This window comes from Nipponia nippon, unplaced genomic scaffold, assembly GCF_047370975.1.
Source record: "Nipponia nippon isolate SJK-2023a ecotype South Korea unplaced genomic scaffold, ASM4737097v1 scaffold_9, whole genome shotgun sequence".
Taxonomy (NCBI): Eukaryota; Metazoa; Chordata; class Aves; order Pelecaniformes; family Threskiornithidae; genus Nipponia; species Nipponia nippon.
Genome location: NW_028262413.1, coordinates 21,055,816 through 21,079,460, shown reverse-complemented (window position 1 = coordinate 21,079,460; position 23,645 = coordinate 21,055,816). Strand labels below are relative to the sequence as shown.

The 23,645-nt window shown below is 37.0% G+C and overlaps 1 protein-coding gene across 16 annotated transcripts in view; it reads right to left on the bottom strand.

The window, feature by feature from the left end:
- The window catches only part of ATP2B2 (ATPase plasma membrane Ca2+ transporting 2), a 442,035-nt gene that overhangs the window by 417,379 nt on the left and 1,011 nt on the right, over nucleotides 1–23,645 (bottom strand). The gene's annotated exons all lie outside the window — the stretch shown is intronic.

The window sequence follows — 23,645 nt, the reverse complement described above, 5'->3', positions numbered from 1 at the left end:
GCTGATGATAAGTAATGATAAGTCCACTCCCTGGACTGGATTCAAAATCACCCAGAAACTAGCTTGGATTTCAGAAGAGAAGACCAACTTTCATTGCCTCTGGTAGAAAACCTGCTGGGAGTGTGTTTCAGAAGACATTACCTTCTGCCTACTATGGGCCAAGTGTTACCTTAGCATCAAAGACAAAGACAAGGCAACAGAGATTATTAAGAATAACTAGAAAACTACAAGAAGCTGTTCACAGGAGCTTCACATAGTTTAGGAGAACATGGTACAATGCACTAGGGGAAAAAAAATATCACATTCCCATGAGAATATTATTTCCTTCACATTAGTGAGTGTGGATAAAAAATATCTACGTTGAATCCTTGGTAGTGCAAGTGAAAATTGTATCTAGGTGCCGGAGAAGGCACACAGGGAGTATTTTTGTAATGTGGACTTCCATCAACTGGAAGTGGACTGAAAAGCCAAGTACAACCTATTAGGCAAAGGAAAGGAATCATTATGACTTACCTCCCCACTTGCAGAAGGACGATAGACTCTTATGAAAGAGCACGCAGGAAGCATTCAATGCTGGTATTAACATTTTTCATCTTGGGGATGATATATAATTTGGCTTATGGGACAGTGTGATTTCGGGAGGTTTACTTTCTTCCTGGATTGAAGAATCGTTGCCGAGAAGAATGGTTTCCTATATACTAGTACCAAGAAACCAAATTTTAATTACAAAAAACACACACAGCAACTTATAAACACCCTTTTCTCAACGGTGACATTGATGTGGGAATTTAAAATGAGTTTCAGTTGCTCCTTACTTCATTTTTTCACTAGTTTCTCATTTTTCCTCTGTCTTACGAATCCAATCTGAGACATGTTTTGACCAGAATGCTCTTTAGTCGCTCACACTTTGAACCAGGATCATCAGAAGAGCAAAATATACCCACCATAGCTCAGCCCTCTCTAAATTACAGAGACAAGAGACTGAAGAAGAGATGAGTGGACACTGCAGAACTTGGAACTACCACATCTGAAAGATCTAAGTACGGCAATCAATTCATGAAGGAATTTTTTCCAGAATGGTGCTGAAGAGGTAGATGAGTCACGGCACACAGACCCTTCCTGTGCAGTATAGATAGCCAGGTTATGCTGGAAAAAGTTCAAGTGCGAAGAAGTGCTAAGGGAACAAAACACTTGTTCCAACACCTGTAACACTGACCCCATATTTTATCTGATCTTTGACCCTGTACATAATGTGAGGGCCTTCAAGGACTGCCACAAGCCTCAGCAAAGAGGCAGCGTAGGCAGCACCAGGAGAATTTTCTTTCTAAAGGAGCTTATTCGTGGAGGATTTGCCACTTGAACTCCCTCAGACTTCTACCATAATTGAATGCATTTTCTAGTCCAGTTCCAACACAACTGACAATCTCTGTCTCGTGTTGAGGAATTTGGAGATGCAGCATTACCCCAGGAAACAGAATGTTAATTTTTTATGCCCCCTTTGAATGAGCTGAAGCAGTATACTTTATTCCAAGCAAGGCCTGGGTTTTTAAAAACACTAAGAAAACTAACAAGCAACCTGCTAACACAAAACATTCCTACAGCCCAAATGCAAACAGCACTCATTCAGAGAATGAAGCAATTGAGAGGAACTGAGCCCCAGGAAGCATACTATATCCTTCATGCTTTCTTGTGCAGAGCATAATAAACACAAAGTACTCTGCAGGTGCTGATGGCCATGAAGACTCTAACCTTCAACACGCACTGTGGATGTGGACAATTATTCAGAGAGGTCTGCAAGAAAATGAAGGAAGGGACTGTGCAGTTCCTATATACAAACAAACAAATCTCATTCTCTCTAGCCACTATCCCCAGGATCTGACTTTTTTAACCGCATCTTCACTATGGCAGGTCTTAACAATTGTCCCCATGCCTTGTCATTCTCTTATAACAACTTGTGAAACTCTAGCAGCCACACATGCTGCACCTGGTGTTACAGCCCACAAATCAAAACACATTCCCCTAAACAAAAAAAAACCCCAAACCTCACTGTTTAAAGAAAACACACATGCAGCCAAATTAGAAGAGTATTTGCCATATTCCCACTTCATCCCTCTTGCAATAATTGTATTTCATGTACTGCAAAAAGCTAAGGAAATTGAGCTCCTTATCTATAAAAACTACTGTACTTCTTTTCTCAAAGATTTGTCTCCAACAACAACCAAACGTCACGAGTGAAAGTCTGAATGATATTGCACTCATGTGATTCTGTTTCTATGCAGGCTAAACCTCTCTTTTCTGTTTTGCATGACTCCACAAGCTTTTTTGAGATTTAAGAACTAATCCTATTTCACCAAAACATTTTTGTTTGCCTCAGATCCAGTTCCCCCCTCTCATTTATTGGCAGTGGAAGTTTGGATTCTTTTCAGTTAGCGGGCAAGAGGAATATGGGGGAATACATTTACATTTTTAAAAAACTTTTGAGGAATAATAATGGACATTGGTTATGGCTCTCATGAGAATTTTAGGTCTTTAAATCTGTCTTGTAGGTGTTCTGTTTTGGAGATGACTTTCTTCCAAACATGTGGCACATTACAGGGTTATTTCAAATGCTTATAAAACTAGAAGTGTATTAGCATTTACTAGAGCTAACACGACTGTCGTTTCAGCAGACACTACCCACCACACAGTTGCGTCAGTAATTTTTTTTCTGACAGCTCCCATTTTCACTGTTTGACTATAAGGTTTGTGAAAATTACTCTATCGTTGCTACGCTGCCCTCATGGCAATGCAGCTGCCCCATTCTCTTAGTATTTATTACCTTCCAATGTAGAGGTAATCATACAGGCATTTTACCATAACATTTTGTGGATTATCTGATAGAGACAGCTGGTGTTCTTTCCTCCTCTCTGTTAGGCTTAGAGGTGTTTGGAAAACATTTACTGGAGAAAATTCTAATTCAACCTTCTAGATAAGTCATTTATCCCTTGCTGTTCTTCTGGTGAGAGCTCACATTTGGAAAAAAAAAAAAATCCTTTTTCTTTTAGATATTGGTAAAACATACCTGCAGGGTCTGAATGTACCAGCAAAGCTCTGGTCTTATTTTTCCTGTGCGTCACTGGGAGACAAAGGTAATTGGATAGCTGGATGAAAAAAACATGATAGACAATATTGATCATCTACAATAGCCAGTCAGTGGACTTCAAGTAGTGTTGAGAACTCACAGCAAAACTTTCCCTATATAATTCAAACTATTTCTCCTTTCTTTCGTATTTGGAGACCTTGAGCAGATCCAAAGATGAATCATTGCTAGAGTTCCAGCTACATTACAAGACTGTGGCAATCATTGATGCCATTTCAGTGATTTACACAGGCGATCCTTCTCCAGAAGAAATGGAGTGCTGCGATGAGCTCATTGCTCAGCAGAAGATTTTAATGGAAGGAAAAGAAAGAAAAGCCAAGTCTGAGCCAGGAATATGCCCAGATGAATATGCAGATAAGAAATTTGTGGGCAGACATTTTCTCTGGATTTTTTGACAAATAATATTTGGCTTGGGAAAAGCCTGCCTAACAGCTATGTTAGGCAGGGCTGCGGGAGAGCTAGGAGATCAAAGCAGAGAGACTTTGCATTTAAAACCAGGAATGATGTTTAACAGATACACAGAAGTCTTCAGAGCAAATGACAGGAAATGCCACTGAGCAACATAGTCACTGCTGTACATGAGGTATGACTAACAGCTTTATATTGCACCTTTTCTCATCTTCTACACTGATAACTCCCTGCCTGAAATTTAATTTCAGCAACTCTTCATTAAGTATTTCTTCCGAAGTTAAGCAATTTTAATCCAAGTCTGCAACAGCAGGATTTCTAACAACTACAGCAAAACAAATAAAAAAAGCTTTTAGACTACTTATCAGATAAAAGCACATATGTTGCTTTTACTACACACATCATATAATAGCACATACAGCTACTGTAATAGTCAGATGGTGGGAAATGCCCTGGATGAAGAAATAGGTGTATTTTTTTAGATGAAAGCCACTGGCATAGAGCAAGGTTCTACTCTATTCTGCATTATGTATGTGTGCATTTCTTGATGAGCCTAAAAATAAAACATGCTTTAGATTTTTAATCTGAATTAGAATATGAACAAATATAGACATCTTAGATTTTCCTACTTTCAGTACTTAGGGAGGGGGTTTTCCATACCACTTATCATGCAGTCATTCTGGAAAGTATATGGACTGAATTTTCTTGAGAAGTCAGCCTAACTGCAGTCAATTGAAAAACTGAGTAAAGAGCATCGTTATTCCTCCAAATGACATTCAGTTAGCAGAGGAACATTTTGCAGAAGTCAATGGGATCAGTACTAATACAGCCAGCAAGCTGCAGGAAAAATTAAGTGTGTCTTGGGGATAGCTGAGGAGTGCAGGAGTAGGAAAAAGAGGTCATGACTAAAACTAGTTATTATTTGAAGTCGTATTTGACCAAGAGGCTAAGCTGGAAAAAATGTGAGAGCAACAGTTTCAGAATATAAAACATCACATTTTGAAATCAAAGTGAAATATTTCTTTTTGGTCAATTTAATGTTTCATGTTAAAATATTTTTATAATGTGAAGTTTTCATTTCAAAAATCACCTAATCTTAAGAAAATCTGGAAAACATTTAGTTCTAATTGAGCTGGCAAATATTTTAGGCTGAAAAGCAAAGCCTTATAGATTGTTTTGCCAACAATTCTATAATTGCTGTTTCAGTTCAATTCCAGTTTTGTTTCTTACAAAATATTTGGTTCAGCTACTAAGAATATGAAAGCAAACAAAATTTACCAACTTTAGCTCAGCAATAATTCACAGTGCTTTTAGTCCAGTGTGGAATGCAAGTGTTCTCCTCATAACTGGGTAAAATTATCAGTTAAGATTCTTACGATATAGGTGCCCATATGATTAACATAAGAACACGGTCATTAGTTGGTACCTATGCTGGCAGGCATAGTTAAGAGGTATTTTTCAGGACTCAGTTGTGTTCACCTTCTCTAAGCCAAAAACAAAACTTCAGCAGCGAGAAATAAGGCAAAAGACTTCCATTTTTAAGTACTGCTGTTCCTTAATGCTGATAGCACTGAAAGGGCAAAACAGACAGAGTTCGCAGCTTCCTCTGGGAAAATCTGGGCAATTGATTCCCTGTCTTTGATGCCATCAACAGGAAATTGACTCTAAGCTCTTACCTAGGCATACAGAAAAAGCATGGGCCAAGGAAATAGTTAAGAAAGAGACAGAAAAATAACCAAAATTGCAGTAAGTTTGCTTTGTATAGCAACTTCTGAGGTATTCTCTTACAGTCTCCTCCCTTCCTCAAAAATTAGCATTTGTACTTTGACTCTTTTGTGCATAGTTTGGAATGTTGAAAACAATTAATATTTCAGCAAGGATAAAAGGTTATGCAGCTTGAAGTCTATTACTTACTTACAGAAGAGGTATACCCCAGAGGGCAGTTGTTACACAAACATGCCTCCAACCCAGAAGTGGAAGGACCACTTCCAAGGATGAGAAAGCAGCTCAGTCATTATTCATTTTTATTACAGTGGTACCCAGGCGCTGCATAAATATTATTTCTGTCTCAGTAGTCTCTTGCTGAGCCAACCAACAGGATGCCAATTAGTGATCACTTTCTAATCTTATTTTTAGTTCTCTACTTTTAAACATCTATTTACTGGTAAACTGACCGAGGTCTCTTTACCCACTTGAATGGGCCAAACAACATTCAACTGAAGCTGAATCAGCAGCCTGATTGTGAATAGATAAACAGATAGATACAAATAAAATAATGATGCCTTGTTAGTAAGCTGTTGAGCTGTCAGCTTGTTTTCCTTTCCTTCCAGGGGAGTTGATACCAAAGACAGAAAAATTCTGAGGTCAATTACAACTTTTTCCGGTAGAATGTTTTATCAACTATGTTCAAGCCTCATTTCCTACAATCAGTTGTAAAAATACATCGTCCAATTAAGCTTAAGATAAATATTAATTAAGATAAATAAATTAAACCATTTATAAAGGTAACACCTCAGGAACTGGGAAACAGACAGGCCTGCTATAAATTTCTCTTATGAATTAGTGTGAAATTCAGCCTTTATACCACTTTACACTAACTTAATTTGTACTAATTCTTAAAGGCAGTCAGTAGAAGCATACAGAAAACAAAAGAAAGCCACTAGGGAAAACTAAGTTGTTAAAAATTTTAAACATTATTTTATGCCACCAAGGCACTCTGCTAATTTCATTTCCTAAGAGCTAGATTATATTTATTCTTACTGTTAATAACTTTGTAAGAAAAATATGAAAACCCAAAACAAATAAGAAAAACGGAAATCTAGGTACACATATATGAATGTATGTGTCCACCTGCAAAGAATAAATACGCACTATATTCTACAGCATCTAGGCCAGACCAGATTTTTAATTACCGTGCTGTATACGTAAATGTCAAACATATTAGCAAGATGCAAGGGAGACACACAAAACAATCTCATACAATACAAAATATTTAAATATCAAGAAAGTGTAATGTATTTCTAATTTTCAGTCACTTCTACTGTTTCTGTGTTCTATTCAGTAGTCAGATATGAAATGACATCTTTCAGAGAAGTACTTAGCCTACTGCCTCTAAAACAGACAAAAAAGAAGAAAACATTCCTTTTGTCCCCCAGAATACAGAAAACAGAAAGACTGTTTGCTCTGGGTGGTAATTAAATGATACTGAAGACAGCACGTATGTGTTTATGTACATGCACACATTCACCATTTACTCTGAGTTGTAATTAAATGATGTTGTGTTTGTATGCACACACACTTATCTTTGCCAAAGCAAAGAGCATAGAAAAACAGATCAAACAGTACAGAAAAATCAGCTGAGAGAGAGACAAAATGCATCAGGTTTTAGGCTTTCCTACATCTTTCATCTATGAAATGTTAGTAATTAATACATGGTAACTCTTCAAAAAGCACAACCTTGTCCCAGCAACTGTAATTCATAAGGCTTTTGACTTGTTTGAATACATTCATAAAGGTTTATCTTCTCTGGTCATACAGGTAATTATTCTTCTCATTCACACCATTTACTTTAAAACTTGGCATTTCTAAATTTTACTATGATGCTGTGAAACATTTTGAATCATTGACATGGGGTTAACGATGTGACTAGAGCAGTACTAAACAAAATTAAGGTTACAATCTTTGCTAAAAGTCATTGACAGATTCATAACAATCTCTAAAGCTGTGCTAAATTTGTACTGGTTGCACTCCTGAGACAGTTACACCTACTGAGCAGGAAATGAATTTTATAGTTAACACACACAATCAGGTAACTCCATAGAGAATTCTTGTGTCTATGTTCAAAAGCATTTATTTATACAGCAATTAAATGTCTCTATAATTACATTTTATAAATGTTTATAGCTCATCTTTCAAAACACCTAAAGAGGAATTTAACTAAAATTAAAGATACTTAACTGCCCACTGAAAAGCAGAAATTGAAAGGAATGTTTATTTTTTGTAAGACCTGTTAAGGAAAGAGAAACAGGCTGTCCGTCTGAACAGACTCTGAGATTAGACTACCATTAGAACTAAGATGTACAGACAATTTTTTTTATATATTCAATAGCTTAGAATTGCATTCAGCCTTAATTACTGTGTTTCTGCCCTACTATTCTTGAATAACTCTTTTCTTCTCTGCTTCTATATGGGAACTACAAAAGGTCATGTCATCAGTAGTGTAGGCAAAAGAAGAGTAACATACTGATGTTTCCTAAAAGACAGTTGAAATTAAAACGTGTTTTCGACACACACTACTAATGTCTCTGCTTAGCAGTGGTATTGCCCTTGGTAACAGTGCTTATTTTCAGATGAGTATTTTGCCTATTGTATATTTTATGCACTAATTATCTGTCGAAGATAACATTTATTCATACTACTTTTAATTTCTCTAATGTAATAACATGGCAGTAGATTTTTAATTTATGCTGCATATTCACCTGTTGGCCCGTTGACGGCCATGTGAGAAAGTTCATAAACTATCAGATTAGCAAAACACTTCTACTGAAATAAACCACTGAATTATCAGAAATGCAAAAGCGGATAAACAGTGAGGAAATATCCCAAGAGAGAGCATGCCCACCCGATTCAAATGCAGTTATGAATTTGCCTTTATCTGCATTTTGCCTACAGTCTACAGAACACTATAGAAATGGAAAACCATACACAAAGTAAGTCTAGACGTGCAGACAGGATAGTGGGTGCAATACACAGGTTTCAGGTCTGTTTGCCATTTTCCCCACAGAAGACTCTTAGGCAGTTGCCCATCTTGAGTTCCACAGGAAAAAAAAAAAAAAACAACACACAAAACCTGTAGATAAACCACTACCACTCTCAGCTTCTGTGCGGGTTTCTTGTGCAGTTTTAGGCATGATGGCCGGTGAAGGTTTTGCCTCATGAGCTGCCTCTTCTTCTTATCTTCCTCAGAACCCACTCACGTTAACAATTCAATAAAAACATTTGCAAGAGTTTTTCAACATCCATGGCCTTATTTTTGTTTTTATCCAACACTTGAAGTAATCGGGCTAACTTCTGTCTGAGTTGAGATTAAAAAAGAACTTTTTCACCCATCTTATACCACAAACTTTCTCTTGGTCCAGGCATTTCCTTTGCTTGCCCTGGCCCGGTTACCTGAGATAACAATACTGTCAGCTCCTGTGGCCTATTCAATCCTAACTTTATAAATGCTAATTTTCTTCCAGTTTCCAGTATTGCAAGACAGGGGAAGTAAAGCTGGATTCTGAGAAATGCAGTCACTAAACACACTCTTTCACACCTGAGAGTCTAACTTCATACTCAGTCAAGGATTTCCCTGCATGCTCTTTTGAAAGAGCCCTGGGAAAATAATTCCTTTCTTATGCTTTCATCCACTTCACAGTCATTAGACTTGAAACTTTTCACAGTGAAAACACACACAATACACTGAACTCTGCTGTCTGTAGAGAGACATCTCATATTTGTAGCACAAAAGTCAGCCACACTGTGCTAAATAACTAGTTCAGACAGCATTCCCTTCACTCTTGAGGCTGCCCAGAGAATAGAGATTACAGAATATCCTAATCTGGGACTACCTAATTTTATAACTTTACTGTTCCTTAAAAAGTCTGTTGCATATCTCAAGTATTTTTTAAAATTAGCCTACCAACAAAGGTGAATCTTCTTAAGTCTAAGTCTACAGTTAGAATTATTATTCAGAGGATTTATTCTAACCTCAGTTTCTACTCACCATAACTACACTGCAATTCAATACAATGTAGCTGACAAGTATGCCTTATTCATGGTGCTTTGATAGGAAGTTTGATCTTATCTAACAGAACCTGGATTTAATTCCTAGAGGAAAGAGCTCTTTAAAAAAAAAAAAAAAAAAAAAAGGTACAGAAAAATGCTGAATACTACTACTTGATTTCTGTAATCTGTTCTAGTAAAATGGCACCACAGAGCATATCAAGGCTTAAACTTAGTATGTACTTTCTTCATTTGCAGCCACTTTTCTCAAGTTCATTGAACGATTCTGTGTCTGTAAACCTGCTGGCACCTGGATACTCCACTCTACATGCACTTCCTGCCCCAGTTAGTTTAAATGCTATTTTACACTGTCCATTGAATGTTAAAAGGGCAATGCTACACACTAGGAATTTCATGCATCTGTATTAATGCTGACTACTGTAACAGAGAATTGTCTTCCAAACAGCCCCAGAATTACCTTGTAGACATTATTACCAACAAATCAAAAATATCCTAATCAGGTCATTCCTTCCAAAAATGAGGAAGTATGCAAGAGAAAAATTGGGGGTTGTTGCTTTTTAAAGTAACATTTGGGTTTGTTTTTTTTTTTTGCGCAATTATAAAGGATTTTATTTTTTTAAAAAGGAGAGTCAAAAAAGAAAAAAAAGGTCATTTTGCAATATTATCTGACTCGAGGAACCACAACTTGTAAGGAAACAATCAAATATCATGGAGATGATGCACAGAAAAACTTGTGCCAGAAACAGAAAATTAAATTAATCAATTTAATAATCTGTCTGTATCATGACAGCTAAATATTCATCTATAAAAAGCACAGCCCTTTGGGGCCCCACTTGCTACAGAATTCTAGCACAGTCCTCACTGAAACTGGTATCTTCTAAGATCAAATCTTCAGCCTGCAGCCTTCCTTACTATTTATAGTTGGGCAGGGCTTTACAAATATTTATAGGTAGGAAGCACTTCACAGAATTTCCTTATAATTCCTAGTTCTACATACATGAAAACTTATTTGTCCCTCAGAGAGCTAAGGTATTATTACGTATATTAATAAGTATCCTTTGAAGTATATTTTTTTAATATATGTTGTATTTAAATATAAGCCTTTACCTCATAAAGATCTCAAACAGCTATTCATATAAATAACAAATAATGTTTTGTTATTTCTATGAATACAGCAAAGATTACCACAGTAGGACTAATTTGTGAAGAACTTCAATTCCTACCAACCCTCAAGGTGCTAAAAAGCATCTTGGATAACAGACTGAAAAAAAAAAAAAAAAAGAGAAAAAAACCTCCACAACTTTAAAATATTCTGAATTTCTCAGAACAAAGATATTTTTACCACTGTTACCATACCTTTGAACGTCTACAATCCTGCTGCGTAAGAATAAGAAAAGTGAATACAAAAAGATGCCATCAATCCCATCCTGTTAAGAGCATGAGACCATCACAGACACACAGGAGCTGATACATGAACACAGCTGAGGGAAACCTGCCTTCCACCTTCAGGAAGAATTTGGAATGAGGATATAAATTGCTCTGAGTTGACAGATACATTTTTTTCCTTGCTTATTACAATCTTACTCTCATATTCCTATGCATACGCTTCTACATGCACTGCCATATTCGCTTGTCGGTCATCTCAAACAGAAAGGAAGCATCTAGGAAAAAGCAACAGTACTGAATTGGGGGGAGGGGGGAACTTACAACCAAGCTTCCAGGTCATCACTGCCTGTGCAAGTTGATTACTCAACTCACTACTAATCTGCTGTACAATGCAATTTGATTTCAATTTCCCAAGGAGGTGGAGGAAGGGAGAGAGGAGAATGTATCCAGCTGATGAAGCCCTGCTTAGGTTAAAATCTGTTGAAAGCTCTCTTCAGAGAAACGCACAGAAGGGATTGCAAAGGAAATGATGACTGTTCATGTCTCCCCACTACTTTTTCCTTCATTTAGTTAACAAAAATATTTCGTAATCATGATAATTTTGTTCAACTTTACTCACAATATCCTCTAACACATACCAAAATCCTATCTCAGAAATACGGGTTTTTTTCCTAATAGGAAGAGAAAGTGATTCAGTTTCTTGGATTTTTTTTTCTTAATTAAAAATTCTAAGATTTTGGTAATTGAAATTAGTAATAGTACTTGATATATAGCTTAGAAATATTTTTTGTTCTTCTGGGGGTGAGATTTAAGTGCCTCGGGCACCATCACTGGACTAAATAATTAAAGAATTTATTTGCCACCCTAACTTAAAAAAAAAACAAAACTCCTGGGCATTTCATTAAAAAAGCTGAATTTGTTTTCAGTGTTGTGAAGAGGAAGCTTGATAGACAGTTGTATTTTGCAAAAGTGGTTTGCTGCATTGCATGTACATTTCAGCACTAGGTCATCAAACACTTCATCAGTTTACTTCCAACCTAATCTGTCATTTCCACAGCAATATCCAATTGGAAGTTATTCAGTCTGCATATTTCACAAAGTCAAGCTCATTAGTTTCTTATCTACCAACCTGCTTAATTACCTCACGTAGTATAACTTCATTAATTTCAACAGAAGTCATATGTCATTCTACAGACCGATTTTTGTATTTTGATCCTGTTTCTAACAGATATTTTGATCCTTGCTATAGAAACTGCCATTCACACAGTATGAAGTGCAAAACAGGTAAAGCGCATTTTGTGTAACTTAAAGTGCCAAATGCAGCACGCGAAGTAAGAGAACATTATGACATTAACCATGATTCGTAACAGTTGACCTTTTGAATCAGACCAAAATGGCACTTCTTCAAAGCTCTATGTGCTCTAATCAAATATACTGTAAAGCAACAAGGGACTTCCACTCGAATATTTACAGAGGGGTGTTTTTAATTATACAATTTAAATAGTCAACTTTATTACACTGGGGAGACTTACATGAGCTTATTATGACTTTATAGACTTGATCTGGTTTAAATTATGAAACTCCTTTATAACTTCCTATGTAAAGATCCAGATTAGAATTTCTTTAATCAGCTCAAATGTATAACATTTGAATTAACCATTCTTACAGTGTGCTTCTCCTGATAGGGACTTAATGCACACACACAAAACAGGTATACAGATTTGCTAAACAGAAAAACAGTGACGTAAACAAAGCAAAGGCAGTGTGCTCTAGCACTGTGATTGATAGGCAATTAGCACTAGGTATGACTTGGACTGTACAGCCTTCTTTTTGAAGAGTCCCAGTACTTCAAAAACTATTTTTGAAAGTGGTCTTCTAGATCCAGTTGCCACATATATGGCCTCCAAATCACCACAGTAATTCTGTTTCACGAAAACATCAGAACATTTTTCGGTCAAAACCTCGCTTTATCAAAAGGCCAACTACTCACTACTTACCTACTTCACCCAGATTTCCACTGGAAATTAAAAAAGTATCCTAGCTGTGAAGGCAACTCTCATAACTAATATACTGAAATGCATTTGGGGAATCCTGGGTCTGATTAATTTTGAGTCATCTGAGATGTGAAAGCTATGCTGTAAATCAGAGCAGGGACTTGGGGCAGGTTTCTCAAAAGCCAAGTCTGTACCTCAGAATCCCTGACAAGGAAATGACACATCGAAGTTTCCATCCCAATGGAAATGTAAGTTTTATAACCTCCATACTCCTACAAATGAAAAAATTGTCTGGTTAGCTGTACATATCCATGTTATAAAAAAGCAGGATGCTTGTATCTTCATTATGTTAGCCTGATCGAGACACACTTTTTAAGTATCGCCTTCTGATTGATCCAGCAACCTATCACAGCCACTGGCAACATTATGTGGAGCCTTTTGAGACAAGATGACTAAAACAAGCTGTCTATAGTTAGGATCCCTGTAGAATAGTTTCAAAAGTGACTAACACTTTGAAAAATTGAAATGGTTAACTAGATTTCATTTTAAGAAAACAGGTGCTAAATATTTTCTGAGAAAAATAAGTCTTTGTAAGAGGTCTTATGTGGGCAACTCAAAAATTGAGAACCAAAATAGTCTTTACACGTATTTGAAAACTCCTTGACAGAGTGCTAACTGGGGTACCTGGATCGAGAAGCCCATGCTTTGAATTCCTGAGTACAGACTGCTTCACTGATGTCTTGAGGAAAATCCTCATTGTATTAGTTTTACTAACAAATTGGAAATTCACTTTAGTAGATAATACAGGTCCTACTGTTACAAAGGCAGCAGTTATCATTAAGTCTTACCAATTAGCAAATAACAGAAGAACACAATTTTTGGAATATCAGAACACAATCACTCTCTAATACTTTAATGTCCAATAGTTCTCCAAGTTAATTGGTCAGTGCACAATGCCTGAAATTTTATAGAAAATATTATGCCACAAAGGCTTACAACATACCATTTTCCCGTGAAGAAAACCATCCTTCTCTCCAGGTCTGCGTAGATACAGCCCCTAATTCAACAAAGCACTTAAGCCTGATGTTTAATGCTTTATTTCAGCAGAATTCAAATGCACATTTAGGCATATGCTTAAGTACTTCACTGAACTGGGACCATGCTACTATTTATAGAAAGCTTTCTGTTCCGGTTTTATTGTTCAACACTTACAGTCATCCTATGTTTTTTCCTTCTGTATACCTTTCCCTCACACAGCAAAGCATTTAGGCTTACAATTTTCTTCCAGAAGTCATAGGTTTAAAATCCGAATGGATATCATAAGCTCCACTAATCTCGTATTTCTTTTGCTATATTTACACAGAAATATGCAAAAAAAAAAACCAGGCTGAATCATAGGAAAGTTATGAAGCCAGAAGCCATATATAATAACAGGTTGAAAAAGCCTTTCCCCTCAGCACTGAAGAAAGCATTCACATAGGAACTAAACACTACTGTAAGCACCCATAAGTGTCAATTTTAACTTCTCTAAGTGTCCTTCAGTGTGCAATAGTCTGTTCCACAGACAGAGAAATATCAGGCAGGGTCATGTCTGAAGCAGAATTTTATTCAACTTGAAAAGACATCAGTGTCGTACACTCATTGCTGCTGCAGAGAGGCAGACTGCTAAAAGGCACCGAGTGGTGTTGTGAGAAGACAAAAATACTTCCAAATTTCTTCCAGTTCAACACCAGTACCTCCGTATTTTCATTCAGAAAAATATCTCTCTCCATTGCAGAGGGATTTGGACCTATCAGCTCATATTTCAGTGTTAATGAACATATTTTCACTAGTCTTTTTCTTAATCAATCTCTTTTCACAGATACTGATAACAAATTCCACATCTCCCTAAAAATCCGTAAATATTATGTCTGCTTTATTAACAATACCAGTGATCCACTGTTGCTCTTTTATAGATTTTATGTCCCCCACAAATATATACACGGGGCTTCTATTTTTTATATTTATACACAGATTATCCAAAGACAGTGCTGTGCTTCTGGGATGCTTGAAAATCTGGTTGGATAAAACTGGTAGGTTTAATTGACATCCCTCATTTCAAACAGCTGTAAAAGGCGTGTTTCCATCCAAAGCAACATCAAACATAAGACTCTTTCGGAATTCAAATTGTTTAAGGGGAAAGGACTCATCTAGATATTTGTTGAGAATGGAAAGAGAAAGGTAAAATGAAAGAGAAGAGGCAGACAGTAAAAGACAAAGAAAGAGAAGGAACGATGAAAACAGCCAGGTCCTCAGTGGTGCGTAACAGCGAAGGCTGCGGCACTGGACGTGCCTGTGCGCTGATGGAGGGAGGCTGGGAGGGAAGGCAGGGCACTGCTGCTGATTGTTTGATGCAGAGCCCATGCTGCACAGCAGTAATAGCTACTGCATAGCCCACCTCCCACTTCCCTTCCCAAGGAAATCCAGCACTGAGCTTTTGCTATGGAAAGCTGGCAGACAGAAGTGCACTTCACCTGATTCTTCCTGCGCTCAGGGAAACAGGATCTCACACATCCTTGTAAATACTTGTACATAAACAGCATCAAAGAAGACTCCATCATCCGTTTCTCCTGTAACTTATGACTTCCAACTCTGGCTACCTAGATGCATTGGGAGGGGCAAAATTATCCCCCAAAAGCACATTATTTCATCAGAGAGCCCTAACATAACCCAAAGCCACTAAAATCAATGAGAGAAACTTTTCATCATGTTCAGGAGGTACTAAATCAGACTCCAATAATCTTCAGTTGAATTATTAATGGTAACTTGTAAGCCTTTTATACCATTATCATGGGAAGATCTCTATTAGTCACCGATTTAGAGTGCAATTTTCAAAAACATCCATCTATAAGATGCACAAATCCCACTGACAAGCCAACAGGACTTAAAATTCCATTTGGCTTCCATTCCTCCCCTTTTTTAAAAATTCTGCCCTTAATACATTAAATATTTCTACTGCGTTATCTATAACTTATTTGACAATCAGGCCATAAATGTTACTTGGAAATGGTCTCTTGACAAGAACGCAACACTTAGTGCTAAGTTTACAAATGTGATACTCCCTCCCTAGCGCAGGATGACATTTTAACCGAAAGGGTATTCTGTTCTAGGCAGGTTCTTCTACTTGAAATGCACTGGTTCTCAGAATGGTGCCTGCAAAAAGAACAACAAAAAACCTGATGTTTTCACACAGAGAAGAGACTTGGCTGTTTGTGTATACGTATAACCTACCACACTTCACTCCTATTTAAGTAAGTGGCTTTAATACTCTTTTTGAATAACATTAGAAATATGTTGCAGATACAAACAGTGCTTTGCACTTACAACAGTATTTTCTATCCAAAATTCTCAGTAGCTTTACAAGTAGTGATGAATTAACCCTTGAAACAGGCAGGTTAGGTGCATAATGTAGCAGATTAATTATTAATCTGATAGAACAGCCCAGCAAAGGCAAGCAAGTATGAAGGCAGAAAACATCCCTAACAAAGCAAGTAAAAACAGAGAGAGTCTTAGTTCCCCCATCCCATGCCCTAGCCATCACATACATGCATTTTTTAAATCTTTTCATGCTGCTCCCTTGAGAAGAAAACATGTTATATTATCAAAGCGGAGCTGTGCTAATAAGATAGAGGTATGAACATGGAAGATGTTACTAACGCTGCAGTTGTATTTTATTCTGATTAATAGGAAAGCACTGGCTGAGATTTAAAGGGCAGCAATACATTTCAAGTAAGCATTATCACAAGTCAAGAGAATTCACTAACATATTGAAAGGAAGATGTGAAAGACGCACAAAAAAAGAAGTGGAATTCAGGGCAGCAACTTCAGCAAACTCAGCCAAATGATTTGTAACATCTCTTGAAGAGATGATCAAGGAGTTCAGGAAAACTGATAGTTATCAACAAAGCCTGCAAAAATAGTGCAACAGATTATGTCAGTGCAGAGGGAATATAGGAAGTATTGTAAGAGACTATTACTGTTACATCCAGAGTCTTTAAAGGCTTCGACTATCAGAAGAGATTGTACAAAAGGTGAAACGAGCATTTAACAAAGAACAAGTAGAAAAGAATGGCACAAACATCTCAGGTATGATCCAGATGAGCCAACATACAAAAGGATCAACAACTAATGAGGGACATAAAAAGCTAATAGGAAAAGGATCTATAAATACAGCAGAAGGTTCTAGGATTTAATGGGAAAGGAGAGAAAATAACAGATGGTTAAGAGAAAGCTGAAGTATTCAGTACCTCCTTCATATTCTTTTAATGTCTCCATCTTAAGGATAAGGAAAAGCAAAAAAATTTCTAAAGTGATTTTTAGCAAGACAACAGGACTACAGGCCTGAAGAAAAAAGAATAGGCTAAAAAATATTGAAAGAAGCCAGACATACTCAGTTTGATAGAGAATTATGAAGTTCGCTGCAGAGTACTTAAGGAATTACCTAAAGCCATCCCCAAACATTAGCTATTATATTCAATAATGCACAAAGGAAGGGTAAAATTCCCAAAGGACTGTGGAGAGGCAAAAATAGTATGCAACTTCAAAAGGAGAAGCGAGTCTGACTCAAGAAACTGCAAACTAATCCACCTCCCTTTTATACCCAGGAAGATGCTGAAACCAGTTAAATCATCACATAAGCACCTGAAGGATTAAGTGCCTGAAAATAATCAAAACATCAAACCAATGGAATTTCCTTTTTGATATAGTAACTGGCCTACTAAAGAAGGAAAAAGCAGTAATAGGCAATTTATACTGGCTACAGAAAGGCTTTCAGTAACTGTCCAACATGGTATTTTCATAGGACAGTAAGGACAGATATGAAATCACAGCTTAGCAGGGGACTGATATGAAATTGCAGCTTATTGGCTGCAAAGTTTCTTAAAAAACAAACCAACCAACCATCACACAAATTAAAATTGATTACTAAAATTCACTGTCAATGGAATGCAATTTCACATGGCACACTGCAAGAACACATCTCACAGCTGGCTGTATACATTAACAAATTTCAGTAGAGAAAAATGTTTTGAAGTAAGCATGTAGGGTTCATATCACCTTCAATCCACAAGCAGACAAGACCAAAATTCAAAATAAAACTTAATATATTGAAGAACTTGTCGAAAAGTAAACTGCAAGCAGAGCAAGTGAAAAATCTAGAAATCAAGCAAAAATGCAAAATAGAGATAAGCTGAGTTCTGCTGGAAGGAATCTGGAAGCCATTGTAGACTATAAGTAACATAGCATAATGGTATTTTTAAAAAAGGCATGTCATGCCAGGATATATAGCAGGAGTGCCACACAAAGTAACCTTTCCATTTTTCTCTACTCTCCAGAAACTTGCAAAACCAGAGTCAGAAAAACGAAGAAGAAAAAAAAATTACAAGACAATTCACAGTAAATGCAGCTCTGTCTTGTCATCTTATTTAGCTAGGGAGCAATAAATGTTAGCAGTGCCAAGGAAAAGTATGGAGGGAACACTGTTGGGTCACACAAAAAGCAACATAACACTGCATCTTCTGGAGGAAACAAACCTATTAACACCAAGCCCCCACAGACCATAAGGGCATTTTCTTGTTCCTATTGCTCTCAAATTTTTAGCACTTGACACAGAATCAGCAGGGCTACAGTGTATTACACGTTAATTTTTCAGAGTATTTAACCTTTCAAGAAGAATCATTCTACCTCTTCCAGAATGATTCCTGTGTCATTTTCATGTTTAACTAAAAATGGGCCTAGTTTTTGTCAGGGTTTTTGGACACTTGGTACTTACTGTAATTAAGAAGAACACAATAACATGGAATAGATCTTTTGCAGATAAAATTTTGACATTTGTTGTCATGTAATTACTTTCTGCTATCCATAGGCCAAAACTCCTGCCAGTCTTCTATTTTTAGTCCACAAAAACTGATTTAAAGCTAGTAAAATACTTCACACATTAGAAAATTGCTGGTGAACATGTAGATTTTGTAGAATAAAGCAATGCATTAAAACTGCATTTGAACTTAAGACTACAACTTCAATGCAGCAAAGCAGTTGTATAAACACCTAATATTGCCACCAATTTTTTTTGTGGCGTAAATTTATTCTCAAAACTACCATTTTGCTTTTATTGTGACTGTAGGCCAGCATGTAAAAATGCACAGATCAATTTCCTCAGATAACAAAGAATAAAAATCTTCATTTTGTGGGGGATAAGCTGAATTTACCTGAAGCTTCAGCAATTGCTGTCAACAGAATTGCCAAGAAATCTGATGATAGCAAAGAACATTTTTCTGCTCTTGATTATCATAAATCTCCTCACTTAATACTCCTGCTTAGAAACATTTTGAGATGCCTGTTAGAATATTTTCTAGGAACCCATCAACCTATTGGGAGTTTCCAATTTTGGTTACAGAGAACATTCCCTGAAAACAAACTTCCTATTATTTCAATCCTCTTAAACATTATTAGCCTGTGTAAATAATAACAATATTACAAAAAGGTTTAAAATACCAAGAAAATACCTGCGTCACAAAAACTGAAATGCTGGATAGTCCAATATATGGGCCTATTTTCTATGTTCTGCTGAATGCAATCACATCTTCCAGGATGGAAGATTTCCCATTAGTGGGAATAACTTCCACTGATGAAGAACCACTATTCAATAAGCAGGATAGAATATATATGATCAGCAAATACATTCAAGGTGACACTGTGACTTTTGCACAGTACAGCTATCCAGAGGCTTGAAAAGTTATCTCCTGCTCACAATGAGATATCAAAAGGAATATGCTAGGTGTTAGCCTCACTAGTAACGACCAAAAAAAAAAAATCTCCTATTCATCAGAAAACTCCTGAATCCTAAAGCATTTTAAGAAGAGCTGCATGTAATATCTTTAAACACTCTCCATCCCTGCTGGGTGATTTTATATTAGACATACTTTTCATAAAGTTCAATAAAAGTTATTTTAGGCATGTTAATAAATAAATTAGGCTAAAGGTAATTCCCCAAACACTATGGAATTATTGACTTATTAATCCTAGAAATACAAATGTTCAGTAGAGACAGCATCAGTATTCTGGGCTTCATACTGCAAGTTTTTCAAAACTTGAAATGTACATTCAAGGTCAAACTGCTGCGAAGCTTGGTGGGTATGAGAGGGCAACCGTGATTCAGTCTTGCAGCTCCAAATCCTGTCCTTTCAACAATTAAAAACAATCCTTCCTTGATGAATTTGCAAACTCATGTGATGGTTTCCATATATACATACAACACATATATAATCAGACCACTACATGCAGGCAGGACAAAATACCTCCTTCACAAGAGCACCAATGCAAGAAAGCAGTTTTGGTTCGGAAAAACCCAGCGCTGTTACTTTTTAGAGGCGTTCCACTATACAATGAATAAATTCATTGTGCAAAGATTCTTGTATTATGACAACTGTACTACCTAGTACACAATATCACTGTTGTTGCTCTTTCACAGACATTCGGAAATTGCACCACAACGTTGCCTTCACAAGTATCTGGCACACCAAATATGGCAACTTCTGGAAGCCGAGCAGTTCTTGAGATGTATGGCCTTGAAACAGGAGCAATGAGTAGACTGTAAAATCTGCCAGCAATGTGAGGCCTTTAGATCAGAGGAGAGAAATAGCTGAAAGCAGATAAACAAGCTTCCACTAGAGAATTGTGATTGAAGCTATGAGGGAGCTGACCTGTGCATTCAGACTGAAGAAACTCTGGCTCTTCAGAAATTATGTCTTTTTCTGCACATGTAAAGGTATGTAATGGGCCCTCCAAAACACACTTCCTATTGTACACATTAAATATGCAGCAACTTCTGCCTCCAAGAAACATTTAAAGCCTTTTTGGTTTACATTCCAGTGTGTGGAGGGTGTCCCTGCAGCACATCGGCTATTTTATTTATATGTTACAAAATATTCCAGAATTCTGAACGTAAGGTTCAAAATATGTGAAAACAAGGCCTTTTACACAATGACCTTTAGATACAAGTCCATGCTGATGTGTATGGGGTGACCCAGGAAAATGCCAGTTAACACATCACTTAGGATATGCTATATTAGATTCAATAAATGTTGGTCACACCTCTAAAATGGAAGTCTGAAATATTTCACTACTAAGTAACTCCATTTGTGGAAGACTAAACTTTTTTCAGAGTAGGCTTTGGCAAAAAATAAGCCTTTCTGATTTAACTCATACTTTTGTAGCATGAATATACTGAGAGCAAAAGATATATCAGCCACTATGACACACATTACTGTCAGGCCTATTATGTTATTACATGTAAATATTATTTGTCCACGCTCACTTTTCCTTTCTCAAAGATTTTAGATTTTTTTATTTTCAGATAATTAAAACTATTTTATCCTTTTGCATTTGCCACTTTTATTCTTAAAATAAATAGTCTGGATTTATATTTATCTTTACTTACTTAGTTTTTACATATTTCTTCTTTCAAAGGACAATTTAAGTTCCACTTTGAATTTTGCGAATTGCAAATATTTACTGCACAGTGTACATTATATGTAAAGCTTTGTTTTTAAACAGAATTCTTAAGTATATCTGACACACACATTCCAATGGCAAGCTTCATCAGAAGTCTGAACTTCGTTCAAATGTTTATTTTAAAAGATTCCAGCAGCTACACAATTTTGTTTAAATGTAAACATTCTTCCTGTTCCCAATTATCTCCTCCACTATCATCTCCCATCAGAGTGTCACTAGAGCAATTGCTTAACTCTGCTTTTCCTCATGGTCAACACAGGCATTTTGCCCCAACTGCACTCATCATCCTACACCTATTCTGAAATTACAGTGCAAGTTTTAGGGTATTTTGAGCATCAGAATTTTCTTTTTAACCTCACTTTCTGTACTTTAAACTGCCTATTATAATAAAATAAACAGAATATGCAGGTTTTGTTGATGTAGATAAACTCTACGCTAACACCTAGAGGATTATCAATATACAGACAAATAGTCCCACTTCCTAGTCACATCACTGAAGTTACTGTGGTAAGTGATCTATAGCACTTTATTCTTAGCTAACAAAGGATAAGGAACCAGAGAAACGCACCAGGTTTGACTCAGCTGCCTACAAAGAGGTAGCTAATCCTACCTCAGGTACCCTATTGTGTCCGACACCTGACATGGGACATAGTGGAGACTCACAGCCCTCTGCAGTGTGTGAAAGGCCAGGAGGGGTACCCTGAGGCATCTCAAATGGCACTAAATGCCTATTTGAGGAAAACCAAACCAAACCCAACAGCTGTTATAATGGTCCATTCCCCCTCGCCACTGCACTCCTCCAAAACGAATCCCATTGATGTGGCAGCATTACAGGACACCAAATAAATATACCCATTATCTCCCTATGGAACTTGTCAAAAACAATAAAGTTTACTTAGCATAATCAGGAAAGAGGAAATTGAATGGTTAAAAGATATAGTTTGGATAGAGAGAAATGCCAGAAATTTGGATCAATATCACATTCAATAGCCTAAATAATCAAGAGGTTGTCATCCTGGATTGGCAGCATGTGAGCAAAGGACAATACTGGTAATGATATCAAATATGAATTAACGGTAACATAATAGCCTGCATTGTAAATTAAACAAAACATTCATTCCATTAAATGTTAAAGTGAAAATGATAATATTGACACTAAACATTTAATACATATTCTTTTGCTTTAGGAAGAACTTACAGCAACGCCCACTTTGAAAAAGGAGCTCAACATTAGACCATAAAGTCATTAGAAAGAATACTGAACTAGTCTATTAGCAAGACACACAGAGATAGACAAGCAACCACTTCTTCACATAAAAGTCATGAAAATGCTGAATTCTATTTGAGTCACCACATGAAGATTAGTCACATGTAGACGAATGGACAGGATCAGAAATGAAGTGCTACCTGCAAACATGACCATATGCATGCAGCCTCACTCAGTTTCAAAGAACTGCTTACGTAACTAAGGGCTTGCGGTATCTACCAGCAAGATACCAGTACTCTTTAAAAGATTTCTTTTTACTGTTTGGGAATTGAGTTACAGCAGTGTCAACTTTCACACTGTTTATAAACTTACATTTTAGTTTATTTCAGCAGCAAAGTCCTACTCTACACCATTGCTTTCAGCTTGTCTATCTTCCCAGCACCTTATCTTGGTATCCATGCTTCTCAAATATCACTTTACTACAAAATACGCTTTAAATAAAAAGAAAGTAAAGAAAGTATTAGCACAGGATTAGATTGTGTTGGTGTAATGTGATAAAACAGCACAATAAGAAGGAAAAAAACACAAGCAACAACGATCAGCAAGAAATACACAAAAAGAAGTAAACTTTTTGACAGTTTTAATTAAGTAAAAGAGATGTTTCCTCTACCTACAATACAACAGGCCTTTCAAAGATACATAATGGAAAACAGTGTTCCTTCTTTCAAATTTCTAGTACAGTCTCTAAGTCAAAATTGTACAAGAATAATCCATTATGTTCCATGACGACAGGAAAGCACATCTTAGTGACATCCGTGCAAAGGTGGTGGCGACGGGGACTCCAGCAGACACGGGAGCCGGGATCCAGGGGCACCTCGGCGGGTGGTTTGCTGGGTGACCTAGGGGAAGTTAACTCCCGCCGCAGTTTTTCTCGGGCTCTGAGGTGCTCTTAACACTTCACTGGAGTACTGCAAGGCTTTGCAAACTACTGCTTGTAAAATATAATTAAATCCCCCAGTGGAAAAAAAAGAAAAAAGCCCCAACCCCGCCGTACCAGAGCTCAGCTGAAGGCGCAGGAGCTGGGCGAGTTCCCCCGCCCGTGGACACGGCGGCGACGGCGCTCCCGAGGGGCTTCTTCCATCAGCTCATCATCTCACACAACCCAGCCGAAGGAGCA